The 27,219-nt window shown below is 45.8% G+C and overlaps 1 protein-coding gene across 3 annotated transcripts in view; it reads left to right on the top strand.

Annotated features, from left to right (window-relative positions):
• The window catches only part of Tet (Ten-Eleven Translocation (TET) family protein), a 59,863-nt gene that overhangs the window by 5,666 nt on the left and 26,978 nt on the right, over window positions 1-27,219 (top strand). The gene's annotated exons all lie outside the window — the stretch shown is intronic.

Raw genomic sequence — 27,219 nt, 5'->3', positions numbered from 1 at the left:
GCTTTTTGCGCCGCCGCCACGCCACGCAGCCAGCGGAATTGACTTTTTGCCCGTTTGCGCTCTCTCACACACGTGATTGCCACGCTGTGCAATATTTTGCTTTCGGGAGGACGCGCGCCGTGACGCTCAATTTGGCCGACCGCTTCGATCGGCACTGATTGCCTTGCAGGGTGGCTGGTGGGCCGCGCGCGCGGAATTACTTGGAAAATAAATCCATACAGTAGAGAGCAAATTGTGTGTCAAGTTGCTTGGTAATTAGTTCCCTTTGGCTGCAGCGACTACTAATTCAATTCGCACGCTGTAATCCGCGGCGTCAAACAAGCAATTACGAGCCGCTTTATCGTGCCCACTCGCGAATAAATTGGCAAATCCCGCTTTGAAACTATTCGAAGCCCGGTCATTTCACTGCCTCAGCGTCTAGGAATCTGTTTAAAGAGCAGAGTGGCAGCCGAGCGGACGGACGGACGGACTTGGTGGCGGTCGGGCGGGCGGGCGAAAGTGAAGCCCCGGAGAGCGTGAGAGAGGGAGAAGAAGCGCGAGTGGCGACTGCAGCAGCCGAGTTGTGCTCCTGCAAGCCAAATTGCAGCAGCATAATAGCTGCGGAGACCGAAATCATGATGAGCAGCAGCAGTAGCAGAGAAGTAGGCAACACCGTCCCAACACAGCCGATCGAAACTCCATGAGCGGGAGGGGAGGGGGTGCAGCACGTCGGCCGGGGGGTTGGGGGTGGGTACATAAGAGGCAGCGGCAGCAGCGAGAGTATGTACACGAGTCGAGTACATTATGTACGCGATCCACGCAGCGGCGAGCGGGTGCATGGGACACGGTTTGGCGAGCAAGCGGGCGGGCAGGGGGCGCCGGGGGAGGGGGTGAGGGAGGACGCTTGCGCCCCGAAGTCGCCGCCACCGCCGTCGTCGTCGTCATCGCCACGAGAGAGAGAGAGAGAGAGAGAGAGAGAGAAAGAGAGAGAGAGAGAGAGAGAGAGAGAGAAAATGTGTGTATGTGTGCAAAGCATGCAGCGTTGCATACTCGCTCGCTCGCTCACCAACCACCCCCCCCCCCCCCCGCCCGCGTCTTCTTGTGTAAAACCACCCCCCGCTGCCCTCCCCGACGCTGCCACTAGAGCTGCACTTCATGCGTGTGCGTGCTCAAAATGAAAAAAAGGCAAAAGAACAGCTCCTGAGTCCTGCCGCGGCGTGTAATTTTTTCCTCCACTCGTGCAAGGGTTGAAATTTCCCGTGCCGGGGCTAATTTGAGAAAAAGAAAAATATGAAAGCCTTTCCAGCCGAGTGTGTTTCGTTTTTAAACGCCCGCCGGGCTGATGGGTGGCCACGATAGGACTCGCAGCACAGCAACCCTTTCGGCGCGAGGGCCGCGGACAAAATGGCTCGTAATAGAGTAATTGCCCCTTTCACCAGGACTGCAGCATCCCCTGCTGCCGGCTGAGGGCGGTAATAATAAATTAATTAGCATGGGATTCGCGTGCTTGATAATTTGGTCGGGCGTGATTTATTGTTTTGCTGCCGAGCATAAATATGTCGCCGTCGCTGCGATGACAGACTAGCACGGAATGGCTCCGCGGAAATGAATTAGCCGGCAAAATTGATCGGACAAACTTTCTGGGAAACAATTTCGACCAGGAGGAGCTATTTTCCTTGAATCAGGTTGAAAAATAATGAACGGACAATCGAAATTCCGATCCCCTCGTGCAATGAGGTGCAAAAGGATACGCTTTTCTCCCCCAATTGGGTCATCATTTGTCTGCGTGGGGTTGTACGTATCCATTTACCGGTGCCTCGCGAGAGACAGGTCTTAATAAACAGGCAAACAGCCGGCAGAAGAGAAAGTGGGCGAGCTGAGATTCCTTTTTTATTAGGACCATGTTGTCGCGCACAATGGGCTTTTAGCCGCTCGTGGCCGATTAGGAGCAAGGGTTTACAAGCAGTTGTTATTGTTGTTACATTTGATATTATTAAAAGGCATAAAGAGCGGATCTTCGGTATAGTGTATTACATCAACACGCGACCTACCTCAAAACACATCATTCTCTTTTGCCTCAGCGGCAGGCGAGCCGAGCCGAGGCGAGGCGAGGGGTTTGGGTAAAAGCAGGCTTTCGCCCCTTTTTGGTGTAGAAGAAAGGAGGAAGACTCCCCCACACAATCCTATATAGCAATATAAACGCGCGCGCCCAGCCCGCACCCTAACCTCCTTACTATAGCTACTATTACACCCACCCGCAGCTCTCTTTCACTCACACTCACACACAACCCGCCTTTACCTGTCCCTGCGTTCCACCTGTATAAATACGTAATAACTCCGACCAGACGCGCGATACCCTTCCTCCTGACGCCTGGCCTCGGTCTGCCTCCCCGAGGGCTGCGTTTTTTGTACCTCCTGATCCACACACCTTTATTTTAATAGTGCCCTCGCCGCTTTAAAGTAGGAGGATAACCCTTTGAGCTCTGCTTAAGCCGCAAAGGGTCAAGAACCTTCGAACGTAAACAAACACCAGCTTGTTCGGCTAGCTCGCGGGTGAAAATATTTATTGGAAATTGGGGAAGTTGTAAAATTTTGTCGTTTTTCATTTCGGCTTGTTAATGTTATGCAGTTGGAGTTGCTGCGAGCATAATATGGTCTTCCTGACGACTCTCTTTCGCCAACTTGGAACAGGCGATCGATAATGTGTGAGCGCGCGGGGGTATAGTTTGGTTGGTTGGTGCTATGCTGTTGAGGGGTTACTGTGAGTCATCCCTTAAAGCGGGGGTTGGTTGGCTCGCCGCCGCCACTGCCTCTTTTCTTTTGGTACAGCGCTGCGAAATGCATTTTTATTTCGCCGTCAGCCAGCAGGCAGCCGCGCTGCATTTATTTTTCTCTCGAAAATTAATTAAAATTTCTCGATTCAGCTTTTCTAGAAAATCGTGGCAGTATTTTCGGCGTCGCTTTCGCGGCAAAGTTGTTCGGATTAAAAGTTAGCATATCACAATAAAGAGTATTTTGAACGGGAAAAGTTCGGGCTACAACTTTTTTAGCGATAAAAAGGAATTTCCGCTTGTATTTCATGCATGTGTGTGTTATTTGTGCATAAAAAGAGTTTCATTATATGGCAGCACGTGCAGCGGCGCTTTTTCGGACGCCAAACTTTTTTCGCACTCGTCCTGCTGGAAAAACTGGCGCGTCATAAATAACTCGCGGCAGATGATGTCAGCGAATGGCGGAAAAACGCAGTTGTCCAGCGCAGGCAGCCGGGAAGTTGAGATTCGGAGGACCTGTCATGGGATTTCCCGCGCTTTTCCGGTGACGCTGTGGTGCAAAAGTCACACTTTCCATCACACGTGCAACTGAAATTCCCAACGTTGCGGAGCGTACTTGAATTAATTCGCTAAATAAATGCACGAGGCTCCATTAAGAGAGCACGCACTGGTCGTAAATTGAAATTTCCTGTTTATTGATGTATTTTTAATTGGCCAACAATCGAATTATTAAATCACGTGCATGCATGTACGTAGAACGCAACGCACTACGCACAACGCTCTGTGATGAGATCAGCATCATGAATTATTATTGAATTTCACTCATTAATTAAATTTGCAGGCACACGCAAGCAAAAGAGGATGCTGCGCGCGTGTTCTCTCTGTTTTGCGCCTGCCGCTTCCACGCCAGGATGTATTGTGTTTTAACGCAATTATCGTGGCGAAATGTCAGCAATACGCACAAATTACGCATCAGAGCAGTGAGAATGAGTGCTATTCGCGGCGCACAAGCAGAATTATGCATCGCCATCAGCGCGCCGCCGTGAGCTTTTGTTGTTACATTGAGCGGATTCGCGCACAAAGTGGTGCAAGAGTTAATTATCACTCTCGTTAGCAATTGTGATTCGTGCCTTGTTTAAATCAAATTTCGGGTTTAATCTAAATCCATTCCCAGTTTCGAGGATTTCATAAATAAAATTACCGGAGTGCGTGTTTTAATTGATGTTTGCACTGCTTTCGCTAATAGTTGGTCGAATGCAGAACTGCTTCAAACGGCTTTTTCGGGATATCGGGCAGAGGAAAATAGATTTTAATTACCTTCCGCTTCTATTTTAGACTGAATCCTGCTGCTGTTCATTCTGCTTCTAATTATTAATTATAGTTATTAATTTTTTATTTGCGTGGAAACAAAAATCATTCCAAACCATTCGCCGTAGTAACGTCAGAAAAATTTGTTATTTAAAAAATTAGTGGTTTTCACGATTCTACGGCGATTGGCTTAGCTGATTTTGGTTTTTAGCACGTCAAAAGAAAGCATATAAAGTAAAGAATGCACAGTATGGCAGGATATTGAGTCTCAAATCGCAGCGCAAGTGCCTAAAAATCGGAAGTATATGGTGACGCCATCTGTTGGCGGCTTCGAAACAGGTGAATTTGATATATTTCGATAATCTAGATAAAAACAGCTTCAATTTGAGATTTGAAAACCACAAATAACGGGAAGTTTCCCTTTATCCTATGATGGTAATAAGAAAAATTATCTGAATGATCAGAAAGGATGATTTCTCATCATCTGCCATAGTGACATTTTCGCTTTTCTAACTATTAGTTCGTTTTGAAATGCGAGCCGCGCAATCGCAACGCGGCCGACACGCATATAAACCGGCTGACTTTATGACAAATTGAAAAGGTCAACAACATAAAATGGCAAACAAGCCGCCTGCGCTGCGATATAAACACAATTGCTCCGCGCGCGGTGAGTTAGCGATGCTCCGCGCTGTGTGTGTGTGAGAGAGCAGAGATCCAGATTGAAAGCTCTCGCGCGCGCCCTAATGCCACTGTTTATATGCATCACCATGCAACGTAGCAGGAAATAGTCGATTTTGATTTCAAAATCGGTCCTTATTAAGTCTAGTTGAGTGCACTGCTTTCCGACCGCACCGTTGCAAAATGGCGGTTGCATTTTTTTCACTCGACAGGGTGCACCGCATGATTGTTGATTACGGGGGTGGGATTTGCCGGGAAAGCAGTGGAGCATTTCGCCGATCTGCACTGCCCACGGGCTGCAGTGTGCCAAACCATGCGCGACTCGACTGAATACACGCTCCTTTTTTCGTTTTTGTGCGGTCAATACCCGAGTTTTTCTTTTCTTAATAATCGTTTTTTGTCAGGGACGGAAATCAATATTTCAATTTGCGTGTTGATCGATCAAGGGGAAGCTGGAAAAGTGCAGCGCAGTCTTGATGAGCTGAAATAATTGAATTCAGCATTAATACACCGCAGCGCGCGGCTAAGAAATATACATAACTGGTGCGCTCTGATATTTTCCCCTCGTAAATCTTCTGCATGATTTGTGCATTTTATTGGAAAGGAAATGAAAAATATGATGCCCTGCCTGCCTGCTTGCCGCGGCATTTGGTCGGGGGGAGAAAAGCTGCCGCTTTGTCAAATAGGACGTACAGCCTCTGAGATTTTCGAGTAGTATTTCTCATTTCGACGTGTGTGCACTCGTGTCAAACGCAAGAGAGAATCCGCGCCCGCGCCGTTTAGAAATATTTGAATGCATTTCGACTCCGCGACTCGTGAAAAATTCAATATTAAGCGGAGAAGTTTACTCAGACTTTTTCCGCATCGATCTATCGTAACTTTTCCCGTATTTTGGCGGTTTTTTTCCAGAAAATTAATCTTAATTTATTCATATCCCCGAGGTCAATTTGCATTTGAATAGACGGCAGGCAAACTTATTTCCACGAGCGCAGTAAAAAATCGTAGAAGTTCATTTTATTCGTCGTAAAAAGTTGCATCCACGCAGCAAATAACAAGACGGATCCCACCGACAGTTTTATCAAAAGAAGAGCAGCCATCGCGTTTTATTATTTGTATTATGGGTCCGAGTGTTTGGAGCGTATTATTTGTACTGCCGCGGCCGAGCGAGTGTGTGTGTGTGTGTGTGTTATTACTTTTTATTGCTCAATCTCTCTGATGATAATAAATAAGAGAGATAGAAAAAGAGGCTCCTTGTGGCGGAGAAATTAACTCAATTGAATCATATCGACTCGTCGTCATGTGAATGGAGAAAAGATCGCCGCGCGCGCTAAACGCAACACATAATCACCAGCAGCAGGCATGTGACACATACATGCGACAAAAGGTCGCCTCAAAAATTGGGACCTTGCAAGGGAACGCTCCCATTAGTCCGAAAAATATAAGGTTTTTTCGCTAAAAATCGACAGTTTTTGAAAAGAGATCAATTTTCCGTTATTTGAGGTTGGAATGGCCAAACTGAAACTTGAAATTAGAAAAAATTAAAACTCCAGCTCATTTCTGCATTAGATTTTCCCAGAGATTTTTTTCTGCTAAAAATTTGTGGAAAAGCCGACCCCAATATTTCAAGTTTTTTATGTATTTTAAATCCGCAATTTGTTAAAATTGTCTTCAGAACAGTCATTTTGTATCAAACACAATCGAATTGTAGCGAAAACCCATATTTAACAGATTAATTGCCGTTGTAATTTGATGCTGTTTTCCCATGCTCATTGAAAATGATGATGACTTAGTGGCTGGCCGGAGAACAAAAGTGAATTTGGATGCTGGGTGCTGGTAGAGGAGGTGGAGAGGGCCGTTGGTGCTGATGCTGTGTAGCACGCAGCAGCGAGAGATGAGTTGGCTGGCTGGAGAGAGGTCGCAGGAAGTAATGATTCCCAGAGTTAAGGTTGATGGTAATAATAATTTCAGAGAGCAAGCAACTTCCTTATTTTCTCAATTGTGCTTTCGCTGCTTATGAGTGATATTGTGCGTCGCTCTCTCACTCTGGTCGTCGCGCGGTGTTTTACATTCGAGACGACGGCGACGGCGACGACGGCAGAAAGAAAGGATCGAATGTCACGAGAGAGCAATGAGAATTCGTCCGGCGAGAGCAGCCGAGAGGTTTTGAAAGCGCAAAAGCGGCACCGCTCGACTGGGCTCTGCTCATTTCATGGCCTGCTTGGACCTATTTAATTTGTGGGAAAATTATTTGTCCCACACAAGCTGCCAGGCACCGAGCACTCGATCTCGTTTGTTAACAGAGTGCGTGATCGCGAAAATGGCTCTATCAACCGCTGCTTTTTTCAGCACTCACACGTTTCCAATCCGACACATTTAACATAAAATGCGGCCGGTATTTGATCGGAAGTTAATTTGCCATTCTCATCGCACGAGAACTGGTTCCGGCGGCAGAATCAAATGCAAATTGGCTCTCGTTGCGTCGAGTGCGTCGCTGGGCGCGCACAAGTTGCACTCTTTCTTGGTCGTGACGTCAGTATTAATGCTCTCTCGCTACTCTTTGTATAAATTATAGCCGCTCGCACCGTTCAATGTTTCGCACACAACATACGCCGCAGCGCGACGCCAGACCTTTTTTAATCTTCTCGGGATGCACTCCGCACACCCTTTTCTCTTTCTCTCTCTTTCTCTCGCTCTTTAGCTAGCTTTTTATTCAAAGGTGGGTGACTCACGTATGTATTACAATATGGAGATGCAAAAGGGTGAATTTTATAAGGCGCTCGATGATTTTCGAGTGTGTTATGCTCTGCTCCTGGAAGTGTATGCATACGAGAATACTTCTGCGCGCCGCTCTTTCTTTCTTTTCTTTCCTTCCTCTCTCTCTCTCTCTCTCTCTCTCTCTCTCTCTCTCTCTCTTGTGCAAGATATTTTAGCAGTGCGGAGCCGCCGCCGCTGCCGCCGCCGCCGCGTCCTCCCCCACTTGCTCAAACTTATTATGTATAAAAGGAGAAAAAGTTGCCTGATTACATCCTTTTCTTTAAAAAATTCGACGCAGCAGCAGCAGCGGCGGGCAGGCGAGCACGCAGCAAAATCAAAACTTGGCGCGGTTTGCGAAACACACGCGTCCTTTCCCATAGCACAAAAGAAGAGCGAGTGGTTTGAAAAGCCCTCCGCACTCGGGGGTGCAGGCCTGCCTGCCTCTTTGATCGATCCAAAAATTTCGGACGCAGAGAAACTATTTAAAATTTCAACAAGCCTTGATTTTTGTTCGTTTTCTACACCTTCTCTCCGTGTTGACTTGACTGTCATTTTTTGTCAACTTTGACTCGGCAGATTAATTAAAAATGCGTAACCTAATATCGCGGCCGAAGAGAATGGCCTGTTAGCTCTATCTAAATAAAAATAAGCGCATGCTGCTATCGCGCTCTCATCAATTCTTTAAAGACAAACACGCAGAGCTGCTTCTTGCCGCCGCCGCGAAGTCGGGCACAAAAAACTTCCTATTAGACCCCCTATACACGAAATAATGTGGTGGTGGCCAGAACTAGTTTGGCACGTTTTTTTTGCTCGACCGGCATCGAAAATATATTCCCGTGACCTCTCGCAAGACCTCCTCTCTCCGAGAGCAAAAAGGGTATTATTTTGATGTCACCTTTGTTCGGGAATTTGGTTTTTTGCGGCTGGCCATGTGAGTAATGACACCTTATCCCAGAAGATGGGGCCGTTAGACGAATAAATGATTACACGCAGATTGTTTAAAGGATTAATGAAATCGTATGCAAATAGAGAAAGCGAAGAAGACCACTTTTTGCGCTGTAATCTCGCCTCCGTTGTAATAACATTCATCAATCTCGTAACAAAATGCGTCCGCGGCCGGCAAAAACAGAGCAAAATAAACTTTCATTGTGCACGACTCATCCCCTACGGTTTTTTAGGACGCTCCAGAAGTGAATCTTGTCTGACGTTTATGTATTTATTCGATTCATTTTAATGAAGAGCCTCGCATTAAAAGTGCGACGGCACAAACCGATCTTTCCTCGTCTTGCACGCCGGCAGGAAATCGCATCCAGCGATAATAATGCGCGACGCAACTGTGTTTTCTGCCGGCTATTATGACGTGAAGAACAATTGATAAAAATAAGAACGAGCAGAAAATCTGTATTCAACCTGAATAATAATGTTGGGCTAGTGTTTGTCGTGTATAGCAACGCCATTGAAATGAGAAAAACGCTCTTTGATTGTATAAGTAAATCCTTTAACTATTATCTAAAATTAAAGAATCAGTTAAAATTTTCTCGGGTTGCCGTATAATTTTTTAATAAAAATATTAAAGTTTGCGTGCTAATAAAGCATTGTGTCCGATTTATTTCATAATTTAGGAAAAAATGTCCTCAAAATTTGCTCACCGTTTGATAAATCGCGACGAGCGGGATCGAAATAAAGCAAAAAATCATTGACAAACCTTTTAATTTTACTAGAAATAGTCTCAAGAACATCTTTTATATTGACAGTAAAATTAAAAAAAATAACAGACCCACATAAAATCATTTAAAAATTCATCCCACGTTGTTGCAGAGTTTGCAAACCTTGAGATTTTGAATGATCAAACGGTAAACGATGACAATGCGGTATTCTATTTTCGCAAACAAATTCTGGCTCGTCTGGACTATAAATATTATTCTCAGCCCTTTGTTCGAAAATGAGGACAGCGCGGCGAGCAGGTTCGATTAGCAATTCCATCCATTCTCACGAAATGTGACAAACGATATTAAACTTCCGTCGGCGAGACGGGCCGATGCGGTTGGAATAAAATGATATCGACCAACAGTGGGCATTGTAACATCATGAGTTCGGCTGCTTTCTGTCCTTAATTAAGCAAGCGTCCTGTCACGTCAGATTTGATTCACCATTTAAAAAGGATGTCGGTCGGTTGACTGGTCCATCAGTGGCACGGCACTCTCTTCTCTATCATTAAAATTATTTATATACACACACACACACATACACAGCCGGCACATTGTCTCTCGCTCCTCTGGTTCAGCGGAACCTGAGTACGAGCTAAATCGTGGATGCATCCACCTTGGCCTACCTCCCCCACGACCGCGAGAGGTATAAAATGCACGCAGCAACTTTTCCCAAAGCGATTTACCATCTTCTAGCACAGCAACAAACGCACCACCGCAGAAAGAAGCCATGCCTATTTCTACCTGGCACCTTTAAGGGGAGAGTGTCGCAGGTACTCCTGCTATTCAACTCCGAATTCCTGGCATTTTTTAAAATTTCTGCTGCTTTAGCCTCACTTCCAGACAGGCAAATAAAGTTTTCATCTCTCATTTCCGCGTCGAGCCGACAAAGGGAATCAGATAGCGGACAAAAGCGAAAGTCGGTGCCAAAAAGCGTGATTAAATCGAAACGCGCGTTGCAGCTTGACTAAAATAAATTGCAGCAGCTCGGCCGCTGTGTACTCTACATTATATGGGCATAGAGCGCAGATGACATGGCCGCTGCTGCTGAGCGATGAAAAAGTAACAGCTGCGTTTGTGTGTGCCCAATCTATTTCGTTAAAGTGCACGCAGCAACGAACCAACCAACGAACGAACTAACAGATTTGACAAAAGTGCGCACGTATATACATACTATTTTCTATAAAAAGGTTTACGCAGCCGTGGTAATATACAGCTGGAATTTCATGCACTACCCTCACTACTCGTTTTCGGGTGTAACGTCTAAAATTATAAGCCGAAGGGGAAGCAATGGGAATTTATTGCAATTTTTATTGTTTGTCTGTGCATTGTGTGCGTGCAGTCGCATCATTTTTCAAGCAGAAAACGCACAGCATAATTTAACGTTCTGAAAATATTTAAATGCCGCAGAAGAACAAATTAATTTTGTTTGGATCATGAGGAAGAATTTCGACGACAGCTGACGAGCGCAGTTTTCTTTCTCCATCCATTTCCACATACTCGGCGTAGAAAAAGGTGATCTGAACGCACGAGCCCTTTTTCCCCATAATATTTTAAATAATTTAATCAGGCAGCACGTTCATTTCGTCGGGTGTAGTGCGCCCCGGGGCAGAATTTCGTATCGAATTGGATGCAGCTTGCGCCTCCGTTGGCCGCGTGGGATTACCAGGCAATTTATATCCCGAAGCAAACTGCACACATGCAGGCGGGCGGCGTGCGCAAGCATTATTCATGCATGTGCTGTGTTTCCAATTTTAATTAGTTGCCGATCAAACACGCCTCCGCGCGCTCTCGTAAAATAATGCGGCAAATTACGCGCGCGGGGGCTAATTGCGCGCAGACGTCTTTCTTTGTAATGGCCGTGCCAGATGGCGTGCTGAAAGGAAACGCCCGGGGCTTTCGTCCAATGAAATTCGCTATTGGAACAAATAGAAATGAAATCTAAATTTGAGCAAATTGAGCAGTGCCAGGTTTTGCTTTCGCAAATTAATTCAAAACGACACAATCTGCAATAGTGTGTGGGAACGGTCCCCCTGGCGACAAGGACCCTCTCTCCTCATATTCCCATCCATTTGGGCGATTTGTTTTGCGAAATTAGATTAGAGCAGGCCAGTGGCATTCATTAATTATGCCTTGCACTGTTTCTTTGATGTCAACTGCGCGCTTCCCTCTCAATCCTCGGACCAATTATTTCTGTTTTGCCGCAGATAATGCAATAAAATTAGACTCGCAGCGAGCCACCGCACTAATTTGAATGCTGCAAACACCCACGCTTGACTGTATAGCAATCTCAGTTTGGCGTTCCTTGTCATTAGGCTGGCTATTCAGTCACGCGACGAGTATCCTAAAATTTTGGATTTAAGAGAGTGAAAATAACTTTTCCAAGCATCAAGAGCAGCGTTTGTTTGCTTCCTGACCTTTTGGCTGCAAATTAGCAGCGGAGGCGGCAATTTCGGAGAGCGTGTGTTTGTGTGTTTTTTTTCTGGCAAGAGGGAAACGGAAGTAGTTGGTTATAGTGCATGCCAGCGTCCACACGTATATGTATGACAGAGGAAACGAAGCATTCGCGTCGATGATGCCGCCGCTGCGCCGCTGCTCCGCAAGCAGTTTATTATCGTTTTACACCGCGAGTGAGTGAGCTGTTTGCGAGGAAAAAATTAGGTGTAATTACCGTGTTTGGCCAGCAAGCCGGATATCAAACTGGCAAACAGCCGCCTACGCTGCAATCGACTCGAGATAAATTAATGCAGACAATTTAATCACTCTTCGACTGTAAATTCGGGCTCGGGGGCACTAAATAAATATCACGAAACGAGAGGCTTGTCCTTGGATCGGTATTAGATGAAAAAAAAAACACGGAGCCTCATTGAAATGCAAATTTCCCGTCGGGCTGATGAACGCCGGCCGTGTGCTTTTGGCTTGATGTGGTTTATGATGTTGAATCCTTATATTTTCTATGACATCACGTCACTCGCTCGTTACTCTATCCATAAAAAAGCGACAGCAGCGTGTCACACACACACAGCGGACACCAAATTCTAAAGTTTCCCAAACAAGCCATGTATATAAGCGAGCAAGTAACTTAATCAGGCGCGGCTGGCCGACGCATATTAAAAATCCTCTCGCTCGTTGATACTTAGTGACCAGTTAAAATTCTCAAGTATCCGCTCGCTGCTGCGGCGTTGGTCATTCGCGAGAAAAAAAGCAGTATAACGACGAGTCCGAGTGATGAGTTACAGCTTTGGCCCCGCGCATCACGCACTGGACACCGGCCTGAAAAAAGCGGTCCGCGCGTCCGACGGGTCAGCAAAAAAGCACGCAGCCGTGGGTCAAGCCGCTGACCAGTCCTTTTGAAAAGGCCACCCCGGGGGAGGAGTGCGATTTGTGTGAGAATCGGCAGAAATTTCCACTGGTTTGACTGGTCTTGACAATCGGGGGCTTTGTAACCGAAAGGAAGCCGTGCGACAATGCACAATACGCGGGAGAAAGTCAGGAAAACGGTCGGAAAATGGCAAAAAGCCGTTGGAAAATATTTCTCTTTTGAATATATTTCGACATAATTTATTTTGGTCGTAATTTTTTTGCGGGGGTGGATGTGGCTTAAGTCGTGCGAGAAGTGGAAAGCCAAACTGCGCGCGTTGGCAGGATATGGTCACGCCAGGCAGGTAACGGAGAGTCGCAACTTCCGCTGCGCCGCTGTCTCTCTTTCCATCTACAATATAGGTTTTCTCTCGGCGATATTTACCTATGAGCATTGTTTTTGCACTGCGGCGCAGCTGCCGCCCGGTGCAGGCCAGTCATCGGCTCATCATTAGCGCGCGCGTACCCTCGGCTTGTAGCAGAGAGAAAACGGCCCGAACCAAGAACCAAGGTGCAACGTGAGAACCTATTATCGGCTCGAGCTGACCTGTCCTCTCCGTCCGTAGAGAGACAGAGAAAAAAACACCGTGGCGGCGATAAACGCAATATGAAGGCCTTTCATAAATGATTAACTGGACGGGGTTAAAAAATGGTTTGTTCAAACGAAACCACCCCGCTTTCTGCTGGTGTTGGGTGGTCAGTGCTAGTTTTTTCTCTCTTCGGCACGATAGATTGAATAAATTGAAGTGATTATACCGACGGGCAGCTGTTTTCCGATTTTTTTTAGTTCAGCCTCGTCGCGGTGCTGAATATTTTGTCACTGTGAAAAGAGCGATAACGGCTGTTTTGGTAATAATTTAGGATTATACTAGCTGCCAGTGGTAAATCCACTCGCTCGCTCTTTCGCGGGGGCAAAAAATTTATTATGCGGCCGCGCATGACTCTGCATTGATGCCATTTCATTTGGAACAAAAAATAAACAGCTTTTGATTTGTTGAATAACGATGCCCAGAGTGATTAATTGGACCAATCGCTGAGAAATTTCCAGGGCGGTGATTAGACACAGTGCAGGGCATTAAGTTGGGAAATTGTGTGACGTTAATTACACAAGTAGAAGGTCAATTAGTTTGCGCGCGGTGCAATCAGCGGCTCTGTTTTTCCTATCTGCAGCACTCGCACGCACACGATGGCCGCCACCGCCGCAAATATCGCGCGTTTTCTCTTCTCGGGCAGTCATCGACCCCCTCGTGCACGCATTTCAAATGAGCTCGAATTTGCTAATTAGCTCTCGGCACAGAGGCCACCGACTATCAAACGCTTAAGCTGCGTGCTATTGCTGATAATTGGCTAACGCCATCCCCATCAAAATTAATTTTATCTCCGCTATAACGCTTTCTATTAGGGCCTGCAAATCTGGAAACCCTGTATGAGCAAAATTCACGGGTCGCCATCGATTAGTCTTAGCCTAAAAATCGTCAAAAGTTTCATTTTTGCGGGTGTTACAAGACATATTTGGCTGTAACTCATTTTGATTTAGTTCAATTTAAACGTTAAAGTGTGCGTTGAACTCCTCTCGTCAAGCCTGATCGAATGGGCATCAAATTTGAGGTCGTCGGTCAAGGTCATTTCGAAAATTTCCAGGTGTTTTTAGGATTTCGAAACCTTATAAAATCGGAAACGCCCCTAAAAAGTGGTCTCAGGGTACGCGTAAACAAATGTATTTGAATTTTACAAATTTTGTGAACGTTAAATCTCGGGTTCTATGAGTCAGAAATGCAAAAACTGCACACCGTTCGACTTGGCTTGACTTTCCCTGCTGAGCTGAACAGCTTTTGGGGTGCTCAACCCTAACCCCTGAACCCCAATTTTATTGGCCATAATTTCATCCCCCGAGTCAAAATGAAAATATTTATAACTGTCCCAATATCTTGGATTTTGAAATTTGACACTCCTGTTTTGCAATGCAAGATGATTTAAAAAATTCACGTTTAGTAAATATAGAGATCCGAATTGGAATTATGTCATTCGAGGGGTGGGTGATGCCTTTGAGCGATCAGCTGATGCTTTGCCATGCATCAAAACGCACACTTGTCACGCCAAAACACCTTCCTTGCGCACACAATCAAAACGCAAATTGGGGGGACCCGAGTAAAAAACAAATCGGCATGGGGGGATGTTGCCGCCGCATTTGTGTATGTAGGTTTCGAGGGTTGAACCTGCGGCAACCCCATCCGCAGCAGCCCCCATCGCAGCGGGAGCTTTTCGAGTCGCCCTTGGAGCCGCAGTCACTCACTCAGAGTGTAGTATCATTCATTGGTTCGGCATAAAAATCTGGCGTTATCATTCACAAAATACCCGCACGCACGCCCGTCCGCCCGCTTGCCGCGCGGGCAGGCAGCCAGTCCCCCTCGTGATATTATAATAATTCCCCCAGCCGCCTGTGTGTTGTGTGTGTATACTATCTGCAGGCCGGCCTCACACCCACCAAAACCCCGGTTTGTACTATTTAAACTTCGAGTAGGGCAGGTTAGGGTTAAATAATACACACCATGCAGTATAAAGTGGCAACGATTATCGCCCGGCGTGTGTTGTTGTTGTTGTTGTTGTCGTCGTCGGCTGGTTATTGACTCGCTTATACCAAGGAGAAAAGGCAGTCTGTGAATTAGCGCGGAATTGCGATGCAGTTTCAGGCACACCCTACGCAGGCAGGCAATAATCGTAATATTAACCGAATGGAGCCTCAATTCTCTCCTTTTGCCCTTTTCTTGCGGGTCCGACGCAGCCGCCGGCGTGCATTATGGATAAGAAAAAGGGGTGCGAAACCTTTCCAAGAGAATTGCGTGCGATTCCATTATGCACCATTTGAATTTAAACTCGGCTCCCTAATTGAATTGGCCGAGAAACTGAGGAGTGAAAACAATTCAAACCGAGCTGAACATTTTTTTTAAAATCTGAGATGCAAAAGTGGCGAAAATTCTGCTGATTTCCGCGTCGCTAAAGAGTATTCGTGGAAGAAGCGGAATTTCTGCGTACAATTTCATCATTGCCTCTTGCTTTTTCCTCCCTTTTGAAGCGACCTCTCTCTCTCTCTCTCTCGCCAACAGCGCGTAATATGTACACTTTTTATTGACTTGTGTGTGCCGCTCCATCAGCTACTTTCGCCTTCTCTCTTATTTGACGACTTTTTCCATCTCGTCACTAAATTTTAGGTTTTTTTTCAGTCGGCGCGTCTGCCATAAATGTGATTATACGATTCCCCGAAGTGTAATTTCGCCGCATTTTTGATGGCGCGTCGCTGACTGTGACTTCTCGCGAGTATCGATTGGTCGGACGGACGAAAAAGTTGTTGCCAATTACGTGGAAAGGCGGAGGGATTAATTTGGACGCGCTTTTGATCTTTTATTCTACGCGCAGGCCGGGATGAAAGTGCGCGCGCGTGTGCGTGTGATCTGGTGCAGCAGTAATTGAAAGTAACCTTTGCATGACTCACACACTCCTGCTTCTTACTCATCGCGCGAAATCGAATATATTTGGGCGTGGCTCGGCCAGTTGACCGCAAAATAATCTCATATACGCTCTACTAACAACAAAGTTGACATCTAAATTGACGCATTCTCACAAGATTTGAGTGACGCGCCGTGCTGAGAAAGCAAAGTGCGTGCGCGAACCGAAATGACGTGCTTCACTTCGGCAGCATAATTCTGTAACATAATTCTTTTTCCGAAACTTGATCTCGTGTGATATGACATGCAAAAATAAAGCTAAATCGCCCAAGCAAAGTTCATAAGCGCGTGAGATGCTGCTGCTCTTGTTTTGGCAACAAACATGTCTCCTTTGCTTTGTTTTAAAATGAGAAAAAGCTGTAGATTTTCCAGGTTTTTGAGAAAATCGGCTCAAAGCATAAATTATCCCCCTTCTGTAAAACGATGTATTTCACAATTTAGGAAATTTTTCCTCAAAATTCAGACACTTGTAGAAAGATGGCGACGAGAGGGTTTGAAATCAAGCGAAAAATCGTGAAATTTGGCAAAATCTGAAATTTAATTGTTCCTTTTAGAGATAAACTGTCGCTAAATTTCACAAACAATGAAAAATGTTATTAATCGTCAACCTGTTAAGCTCTAGTTCAAAATGTATATTTTTTTAATCGATTTTAATACTGTAAGCTTTTCAGTTGATTTGAATTAATTGACGAAAATTGCAAAAACGAACGACGAAGAGCTTTGAAAGGGCAGCATCACGGAATTTGCGCAATTTGCGGCAAATCTGGTTTAATCCGGCCATTTAACCCCGAGTGGCAGTTTGTCGAACATAACCAGCCGGTTCGCCGGGGAGATTTCCATGTAATGTGATGGTGAATGGCGAAATTTATGAATGGAGCTCCGTTGGGCTGGGTCGCTTGGGTTGCACACACAGTACATGGGGATTGAGGCCGCGCCGCCACCGCGTCGTTGCCTCTGGCTGCAGCATGCTGCCTTTTTACTCGGCACACCACCAGCCTTTTATGGCGAGTCACGATGGAACGGCGGCACAGCTCATCCTAACTGCGCGCTTCTCATGGAAAGAAAGGGAAAGGTCACGCCCAAACACGTGACTTTGTTTTGGCGCCGCGACCCGAGGGTTTGCGTTTGCACCCAAACATCACACAACGGACCGTCGGGGGTAGTAGAACACCATTCTTTCGGCTACATAATCCCGTTAGCTTTGTCAATTTTGGTCTAAACCGTGTCAGCAGGTGCGAACCATTGTTGAGGAATCCTTTTTTCGCGGTGGTCAATGGTCCTTGTTCCTCTCCTCAATAGCCCAATTTACCAGCGGGGGGTAGAAACCCACTTTTTGTGACAGGGAAGGTAAATAAATTGATTGTTGTACTTGTGCGAGTGAGAGAGGAGCAAAAAGCCGGCGCCGCGCTCGTCTTCGTTCAGCAAGCAGCGCGCAAGCGGCAAGATGGTAGAGGGGTAAGAAGAAAACTAGAGTAAGGTCATGGTTACGCTGCCTGATCTCCTTCCTTGTTTCTTACATCATCCTTCACAGTCTTCTTAACTCCCCTTTATGTTGTGTATACCTCTCTTTATACATAACAACTCATCCCTTCTTCTCGTGCTTGTTTCTGATGCGGCTCGTGTATATATTTTATATGCGATCCCCGCCGCACAATTTCGTTTACGATATTCCCACCCAGCGCGCGCGAGCGTCTCCGCCGCCGAGCAGACGATGCGATGCCTCTTTTATATATAATACCCCCGAAGGAATTACAAGACGCGTCTGCTCTCACCTTTAAGGGTGACACTAAGCACGTCTGTTTCGCGCCCCACTCTAACCGAGATTTGCTGTTTAACTATTTATTCGCAGCATCTCAAAATAATAATAAATAATTGGTTGTTTAAAAAAAAAATTGTCTGTTCAACACAATCAGCAGAATTAGAAGGAAACGAGTGCTCTTGAAAGGCCATTCGTCTTTCCCTTTTTCTTTATCTACGGTCTTATTTGCAGCGGACCAAATTATTGCCGATTATCAGCACTGCTAAGCTGGGAGCGAAATGCACCCCTGCACCCCTGGCATCATGCGCCGTGTTTGCTCGGTGCGATAAGGGATGCTGCAGCGAGTGTGTGCCGAGGAAACGCCGCCGTCAGAGATAAATCACAATTTGGAGCAAGCAAGGGATACTCATCTATTTGAGAGATGAGTTATTATTTGGATTTGGCCCCCCTCCCCTGCCCTGCGTCCAGACAAAAATTCAAAGACATTGCTCGCAGATTAAAAGCAAACTCGGCGCATGTGAGCGGAATAATTGATTGCTCGAGCCTTGAAACATGGCAAATTGTCGGAGTCTGAAAGTTTCACTCATAAAGGAAACTAACCCAGTCTGCTCCGGCGAAATGATTTATCAGACAAAGCGGATACGCACGCTTAATTGACACCGCACTCTGCTTTCCCGCGTCTGCATCTCCGGCTAGGCTTTGAAAAATTCGTGTCGCCGCGTGTTTTATGAATTTGAGCTGCACTGCACACACACTCATAGGGGCCCGGAAGTGGGCAATGTCATACACGCGGTCTTCGTGGGAAGCTTTAGAAAAAAAACGCGCCAGCAGACGGCGTTTTTTATATGCACCTCGAGTGTCGCTGTGTATTATTTACCTTATCGCCATTGATATATTCAAGGCTGGACTGCAAGGTGTATTGTTTTAAATGCTCCGCGTTGAATGATTCATCCTCCGAGCAATGGCCGCGGCCATTCTCTATTTCAATCGGACGAAAACTTAAAAACAAATAAAATTATAGGTTCTACTCTGACCCCGTCTCAACCGAATCGAGTTCCTTGTTTTGCGACCGTTTTAATTCAATCGAGTTAAATGAATGGAAGCAAAATGAAGTCATCTCTGGCGGCTGAATTATTAAAAGTACGAAACACGTGATCCGCCTGTCTGAGTAGCCTTGAGCGTAATGATGTTGATGGCACTTCAATGAATGACAATGTAAATTATTAAACGTGCACTGCGGATTTGCATATGTAATAAATGTAGCCGCGCACAGAGACACGAGAGATGTTGTGGCTCTCGTGCAACGTCATTAATTCATCAATAGACCACTTTTGTCAATTGCGAATCCTCTCGATGAAATATAGTTTGCTGTGATTTTTCATGCACCGATAAATTATTTCGAGTAAAACACGAGGCTAATAAGCAAATTGAATTAAGCGCAGGGGGTCGGAAGACTCGGAAGTGTGGACCCATATAATTTGACACTGATACAGCAGGTTATGCCTTCATAATTTTACACCACCTTAACACGCCACGAAACAATGGGGCTGCTGCCTGCGCTGACTGACAGCACTGACCCTCATTTCTAACCCCTTGATTAAACTCCCCCAATTTTCAGCACCCCGTGGCGCGCGCTCGCGTTTATAAACCCATTCCGACGCGCACTCGTACTCGCTGCTGCAACTGTTTGTATTTAAAAATAATGATAATTCCTCGTTCTGCTCGCACCCTCACCTACTGTTCCACATTCCCCAGCAGGAGGGGCTACTACTTTTTTACCTGTCGACACCCGAGGGTTGTGAGATGCTACCGCAGATAAAAAGGCAGGCGCGCGCGCGTGTGTGACGTGCTAATTTAATTTTTTTACTCCTGATGAAACAAAACGACTGACAGTCGACCCCTGTGTAGTAAAACGCACGTGATTGTGTTTACGTACAACTTTCTCCGCCCCCGAGTTAGTCCTTCAAGACGTAAACACGGCTAAGTGGAATCATCTCGTGCGCTGGATTATGATCGAAGGGGATTTCTCGCTGACTCTTGGGGTAGGACAATGCGCCAGGGACGAGATTTCCTTCCGATATGACTGACAGCCCCTTCTGTTTCCCGAAAGAACAACGTCATAGTGTTAATTAAATTATGAATGCGTCGAGTGAGGCACAGGGGTGCTTTATGTCTCTCGTAATTGAGCATGACGAAGATTTCCGAAAAAAATAATAATGCACACAAAATTCAAAACAGCAATAAAATCTAACCTTGAAGTGAGTGCAAGTTATAGTGTTCGTTATCACTGCACAGGTATGTATAAAGAGCTCCCCGGAAGTGGGAAATAAAAATTTTTCAAGCTTTTATCGCAACGCTTGCGTCATTCTTGATAATTCCGCACAAGTCAAAACAAAATTTCTCGGCAGCGCAATTACGATCTCACGGGACTGATCGGATTAAATTATAATTTATGGCTGGCAAAGTCACAATATTCGAGACGCAGAGACGTTTCCACGAGAAGTGTAACGGCTGTGAGAAAAAATTTCATACCGCACAAAGGAGAAGATAATGCTGCAGGCAGCGCAGGCTGTAAAAATTGAGAATTTAGGAGACAGCCAGCCAGCCAGCGAATGCATCTCGCGTTCACCCTCCATCCCTCTGGCTGCACCTCTCTTTCTATAAAAGATGCAGCTTTTATATTTCGCGATTGTCACGGACCGTTTTTCTTCTCTCAATACTCTCTGGGCCGAGGTAAACAGCTAAGGTGATTGCAGTCTATTGTATCCACGATATTTCATCCAAATCATGCCCGCGTGGAGGATCTGTGCCGCGGGAAGAAAGGAAAAGTAACGAATATATATACGTTGCAGCTCATGGGAGAGTGGAGCAAAATACAGAATCGAGTCCTCATCGCACTCGCATTGTCCTCTCCATCAAACGCATTGACACGCAGCGCAGCTTTTTAGATTCGCACGTCACTTTTTTGCTGGAAAATCTTGTGCGCGTCGAGTAGGAAATCAAATAAAGTTGGATTGGCGGTCGAATGAGAGAAAGTTTCTGCTTCCTCTCGACGCATCTCCGCGCTTCCTGCCCGGAGTAAAAGTAATGCAATCGATCGGAGCTTCACCATTATTTCTAAAATATTCGGGCAGTTGTGCCGCTGGATGCCAATAATAAAAAGCGGGAGTAAAACTTTTCCTCTTGCCGAAAAATCTATGCGGCCATTTATATACGCAAAAACACTGGTTCCTTCTCCTCGTTTTTTTCCTCTTCCTCTTTTATTTCGGACGCACACAAAAGAAATCAGGCGCATTGGCATTTTCATTGACGTAAAAGCATAATATAATAAATTGCATGCCATTTTACATTTATTAGAGGCGAGCATAAAAGCGCACAGCACAAACGGTGCCAGTTTCGCCGCAGCAGCATGCTGTTCTTGTCTCTCTCTCTCTCTCTCTCTCTCTCTCTCTCGTGCCTTTTTATGCAAAATAAGAAAGGACGCCAGGGCAGGAAAAGAAATTTCGGAATTATTTACGATTGAGCTGTCTCCTCTTTATAATAAGAATGCTAATGCAGCAAATGGTGTTGTAAAAAGAATCGGGATGCTCGTCGAGACAGAAAAAACACGATTATTTATTTGTAATTTGTATCGATACAAAACAGATTTATTTAAATCTTAAAATGCACCAGTAACGAAAAAAATGGGAAAGAAACTAAAATTTACTCAAGGAAGACGTTTAAATTTCTTAGAAAATCCATAATTAAGATTTGTTTCATCAAAAGGGAAATTTTTCTCATAATTAATTGAAAAACAGGCCAAAAATTAAGAACATTTTGCGCTGTTGACTTTAGCAAGTAGCTCTCATTGAGTTAATTGTTTGTGAAATTTAGCAACAGTTTATCTCTAAAATGTGCAATAATGAAATTAGGACTAAGGAACAGCAATTTTTTCGATTGATTTCGATTCCTCTCTATCCAATGGGGTGCGAAATTTTGAGGAAAGATTCCCTAAATTGTGAGGTAGATCGGTTTTTTACAGAGCGAAATTTTCTAAAAATCCTGGGAAATTTTCAGCTTTTTCCTCATCTTTAGATAGTATTCCAAGTAAAGGCAAAAAGGAGTTTTGCCAAATTTTCTGTAAAGCATTTTTATGAAAGCCTTTTATTAAAGTTTATCAATTTTGCGGCTGGCCATTTGCGTCCTCGTCACGCGCACAACATCGCAAAAGAATGGCCAAATTAGCTGCGCAAAATCTCTCGCAAAAGAATTTTCATTTCACACATCGTCTGGAATGTTTAATAAACCGGCTCAAAGAGCGAGCGAACGTAACGGACGAAAACGCGGAGGCTCACTGCAAAATAAGCCAAATTGGCGTCGCGCGCACGTGACAGACTCGACCGACGAAATTCAATTTCGCTTTGTTTCCCGTCGGCATCAGCGAAAACAGATTGGCGTGTCGAATATTATTATTATTATTCTAAATAATTAATCTGCGCGTCGCATCTCCGGCAGCTCGGCGCGCATAATAGAGTATATACAAAACGCGCGCGTCGGGCCCGGGGGCTGAAATTCGCTGGCTGGCGCGCGCGGCTATCAGCTTGAGTGCAGCCGTCTTTCCAGTTACCAGGTGTCGACCGACCGACCGACTATATGTACCGTACTTAAATTTATGTACAACTGTGTACATAAGGACCACGTGCTTTCATGTATTCGACCAGATGTTAAACTGGCTGCTGTGCATTTGCCGACGTATTAAGAGCGAACGTGAATGCAGCCGCTCGCTCGCCCGTCATGACAGCAGTTTTTCTCTCTCCGCCGCCGCCGCCACCGTTTATTTATAATCAACTACCGGAAGAGGAGGCGGCGAGCACAGCGTGCAGCAATTCGATTTTCCACGATTGCACGCCGAGAATTGCAAAATGCGTAATCGTTCCACTTTTGGCCGCTCTCGATCGAATGGAAAATGAACGGAAAAGCGACAATCCATTAATTTGATTCTGCTACACAGCCAATAGAAATAGAATGAAGCTTTATTTTTAGCAAATAATGGCTTTTAGAGCAAAGCTTTACATAAAATTTGTGAAAAATCATATTTACCTTTAGGTAAAAGCTAAATATTCCTAAATTTCTGAGAAAATCGGCTGAAAAGTTTGCATGCTAGTCAGGCACTGTCTCCCTACTGCAATATCACGATTTATTTCTCAATTTAGGGAATTTTTCCTCAAAATTTGCACACCATTTGATAGATCGCGACGAGAGGGATCGAAATCAAGTGAAAATTCAAATAAATTTGGCTTAATCTGAAATTCGAGTGTTCCTCGGTCCTGATTTTTCAATAAATTCAATGAATGTAATTGTTGGCCTGTCAAGCTCTCTACTTTAAAGAAGTGATATTAAAATGCACGAAAAATCGGAAAACCTAATATATTCCTCTCGCGGGATGTTTTGCATCATTTTCTGTTTAGGTCTGTTTCCCTCCCTCCATGTTGAAAAATATTAAATACAGCCGGAGGCGTGACAAACTCGCCAGGAACATTAATAATTTCACCTAAACGTGATTCTTAATGGTTTTCTGTGCACGAAGGTGCATTAATACTGAAGCTAGTGATGTATTTATCAGTCATGCAACTAATCCATTTTGCATTGAACAAGCTGGAGACCACCAGTAAGCGTCGAGCAGCTGCCTTGGCCTATTAGCTCGTCAATCATTTCGATAAATCTTCCAATAGTGAGCAATTTCAAAGCGGCTTATTCAATTGAATTCAACGGCCTGCTGATGCTGCGCTTTCCAGATGCAAAAGTATAATTTTACCAAACAAATATTGATTAAAAATAGGGTCCCAAAGGGAAACGAATCTCTCTGACAATGAGAAAAAAGAGAATTCAGCGCCAGAGGGAGTTTTCACTCTTTTTGACTGGCTAAATTGGCCGACTCTCTTGTCCAGCAGCGCACAATGGCCAGGGCGAAACCAACAAGATGCAGCCTCGCACAGAACGTCGATCGAGGGCTGATTTGTGTGTTATTCAGCGAGAAACAATGGCCGCCAAGTGCGAGCTGCCGAAATGGTGACGTCAGAGAAGGTTTGGCACGCGCTCGGCTCTAATTTTGTGGGGGAGGCAGCGGGGGCACGGGGGTGCTTATGATGTAAGGTACGAGATGAAAAAGCCAGCTAGGAGGGTGTAAGTGTGTTTCGTGTGCGAATGCAGAAGAAGAAGAAGCAGAGAGCCACGCAGCTTCTTCTCGGCACCCTTTCCGCGGTTTCGTATGAAATTATCATCAGCACGCGTGTGAAATTGGCAATATTTTGCCTGCGCGTGGCCCAAATTCGGGTCTGCAGCCGGGGGCAGGCGAAAAATTATGTTTAATTTGGTGTAATGTCATGCTGCCGGGGTGCGTTTTGGCTTTTTTATAATCGTGCCAGGGGAGGAAGGGCCGGGCCGGGCAGGGCTGGAACTACTCCTCATTACCAGAGCATTTTCGCTCTCTCTTGACTCTAATTATAATTATAAAGTGCACCATTCTTATTCTGCGTGTATACCGCGGCACGCAGAGGGCGCTTGGCTTGCTTGTTGATGAGAATAATAACCATAACATTTGCGCCGCGCACGTCTCTCCGCGTTTGAGGCGAGCGGGCAAACTTTTTTCTTCCCGCGCGCTCTCACTCACTCTCTCGGCCAAAGGGTTTTTCGAGAGGCGCAGAAAAAAACGCAGCTTTCCCACTGAAAATCGATGTGCAGCGTGGAATTCCTTGTAATAATCAGCCGCGGCTCACTCGGGCTTAATAACTTTGCATTTTTATTGGCGTAAAGACTGCAGTGCAGGATTAAAATGGAAATTTGAGGAAAATTGAGAGTGGCTTCGCCTCGAATGCAGTTTTTCAAAGAGCACTTCATTATAATATTTGAATTGCTCCGCTGGGGGTTATGCTGGACGAGATGAAATTTAAAGGAGAATTCCTTTGGATATATTTTAAACCGTGACTGGTGCGAAAAGTTTCTTGGGACAATTCGAGGGTTAGGAAATTCCGTTTCGCTCAATCAACTCTAAACATTGTGCACACCTCGCAGAGAATAGGGAATCTCAGCCGCCGACGCATGCACTGAAAGCGTTCTGAGGCAGAAACACGCAGAAACTTGGGCACACAAAGGCTGACGAAATTAGCAGATTGCAAGAGTCAGGCCGCGCGTGTGTATGATTTTCCACCAAAGTGGTTTTCCGACAGCCCGGCCGATTTGCATGTTCCAATTTAGTTCCACTCATGCCTTGCCTCTCGCTGCGGCTGCGGCTGGGAAATTGGCGAAAATTGAAAGTTTGCCCGCCCGTTTGCCCTCCGCCGCGCGTGGCGCTCTGCTCGACGGAGGTTAAATTCGCTGACTTGCTTGCTCTCTCGCTCTCGCTATTATGCATCACAGCATCCAAAAATGCAATTTAATATCATCTAGCCGCCGCTGCCAGCCTACGTACGAACAAGTGTTAAGGGAATTTATGCGTGTGTCAGAGGGAAAACTGAATTTGTCGTCATGGCAACGCGCGCGCGAGGCTGTGTGTTGTGCTGGTTGCCTGACTCATGTGCTCGCGTGACGTCACGATTTGATCTTATTATCCGCCGCGCGCGCGAGAGGCTGTATTCCGGTCCAGTAGATTGTAACCTTGTTAAATTCTGGATGTGCATGCGTTAATGAGGATTAGCCCCCGTGCCTGCTCGGCCCCTCCGCCGCCGCCCCGCGTCTCCACCCCCTCGCGCGCACGCCAAATTGCCGGCCTGAATTATTTTGCGTCAATCTCTCGGCCCGAAATTGCAATCTGCTCTCCGCTGCCTCATTAAGCGCCGGCGAATTGCATTAAATGAGCACCGAAGCCTGATTAAAATATGTCGAATCTTCGACGCCACCAGTCTGCTCCCCTCGGTTTCTTATGAAACCACCGTGCTTTTTTCATCATTACGTAGTTTCTGTTTGTTTTCGATTGATTGGAAAGAGTGATCCAGAGTTCAAGGCTTGTTGCTTGGTTTACTTTGTATAAAAGTCACAATCAGTACTCTTCCCTCGTTATCGCTCTACGCTCTTATTCTCATCATGTTATGTTTGTTAACAAATCCGAAAACTTGGTTGAGGTGCAGCCGCAGACAGTCGAAAAATCCTATTTAATTATTTTCCCGTCTATTATCAGATAGATATTGAAATGAAGCAAGGTCGGGCGGGTGCTTCCGAAAACCAAATTCACCAACTGCCTGTTTCTGCACTATCAGTGCCCGGCGCAACTGCCAATCTTCTTTATTCTCCTTGAGCGGCTCGTTGCAGCAAAACCAGATAATTTTTTCACCATACGGATAAAAGAAGACCTACAACGTCATACACACACGCGCGCGCTTCCATTGGACAACTCGTGTCAAAGGATCTGGTTTCGACGCTGCTTTTCAGCAGGAGCGCATTAAATGATCTGCTTTTTTGATCGGTGCGCAAGAACGAAAAAAGCCCTCTCTGGAGTGGCCCATTTCGGCTGATTGCCTCTCTTCGCGGCCGAGAGAGACCTCAGCAATTAGTCAAAATTGCTGCGCACAAGCACAATGAGTGCCGTCGGTTGGGCCCGCGCGCCCGCCATGCCAGCTTAGTGCCGGGTGCGGTTAACAGAAGGCAGCAAAACGCAGAGTCGTGTGCTCGGCTGCCCCTGATGGTGCTGCTACCCGGCCGACACCGCACTCTCTGTCTCTCTCTGTCTCCGGGCGGGCGGGCGGGCGCACTCTGCTCGTGACATTAGCACCGGCACCCGGCTTTACCATTTTTTCTACCTGCCTGCGTGGAGACACTTTGGTAAATAATATCAGCGCCGGAAGTGCTCTTATCGTGTCTCACGTCAATGGACGCACTCGTTTCAGTGTCCTTTCCACGCAATTCAACTCTGGTCACGAACACTAACACCAGAGTGCAATATAATTTGACTTTTTTATCTATTGAGAGACTCTTTGAATGGATTACAAAATCATTGAGCCATTTTGAGCGTAAAAGCATGTTTAACAAAGCCCAAAAAATGTGGGTTCAGGGCCGGACTGGCTTATCGGGGTACTTTGATCCTGCCAAAGTTGCCCTTTCGTGACCCCCAAACCGTTAAAATGGTTAAATATAACATCTTGCGCGTTAATTAGGCGTTCTTGCGTGTAGAGGTCTCGCTTCGTCACGTGGGCAGCCGTCAGCCGCTGGTGAAAAAGGGTCAAAAATTGAAAAGTGAAGGAGAAAAAGTCTTCCGGTCTTTGAAGACGTTTCTGAGCACACCAATCGATTCTTGAGCGTCGAATTAGGTAAAGTGGATATTTTTCCGACCAAAAAGTCGAGCGCGACGTGCGTAGCACAAGTACAACTTTTTTCCCGCCATAACAATACGAATGCGAGAAGTGGGCATGCGTCAGAGCTGGTTTAAGCAC

This window comes from Cloeon dipterum, chromosome 3 (genome assembly GCF_949628265.1).
Source record: "Cloeon dipterum chromosome 3, ieCloDipt1.1, whole genome shotgun sequence".
NCBI classification, from domain to species: domain Eukaryota; kingdom Metazoa; phylum Arthropoda; class Insecta; order Ephemeroptera; family Baetidae; genus Cloeon; species Cloeon dipterum.
This window is presented reverse-complemented; position numbering and strand designations above follow the sequence as displayed.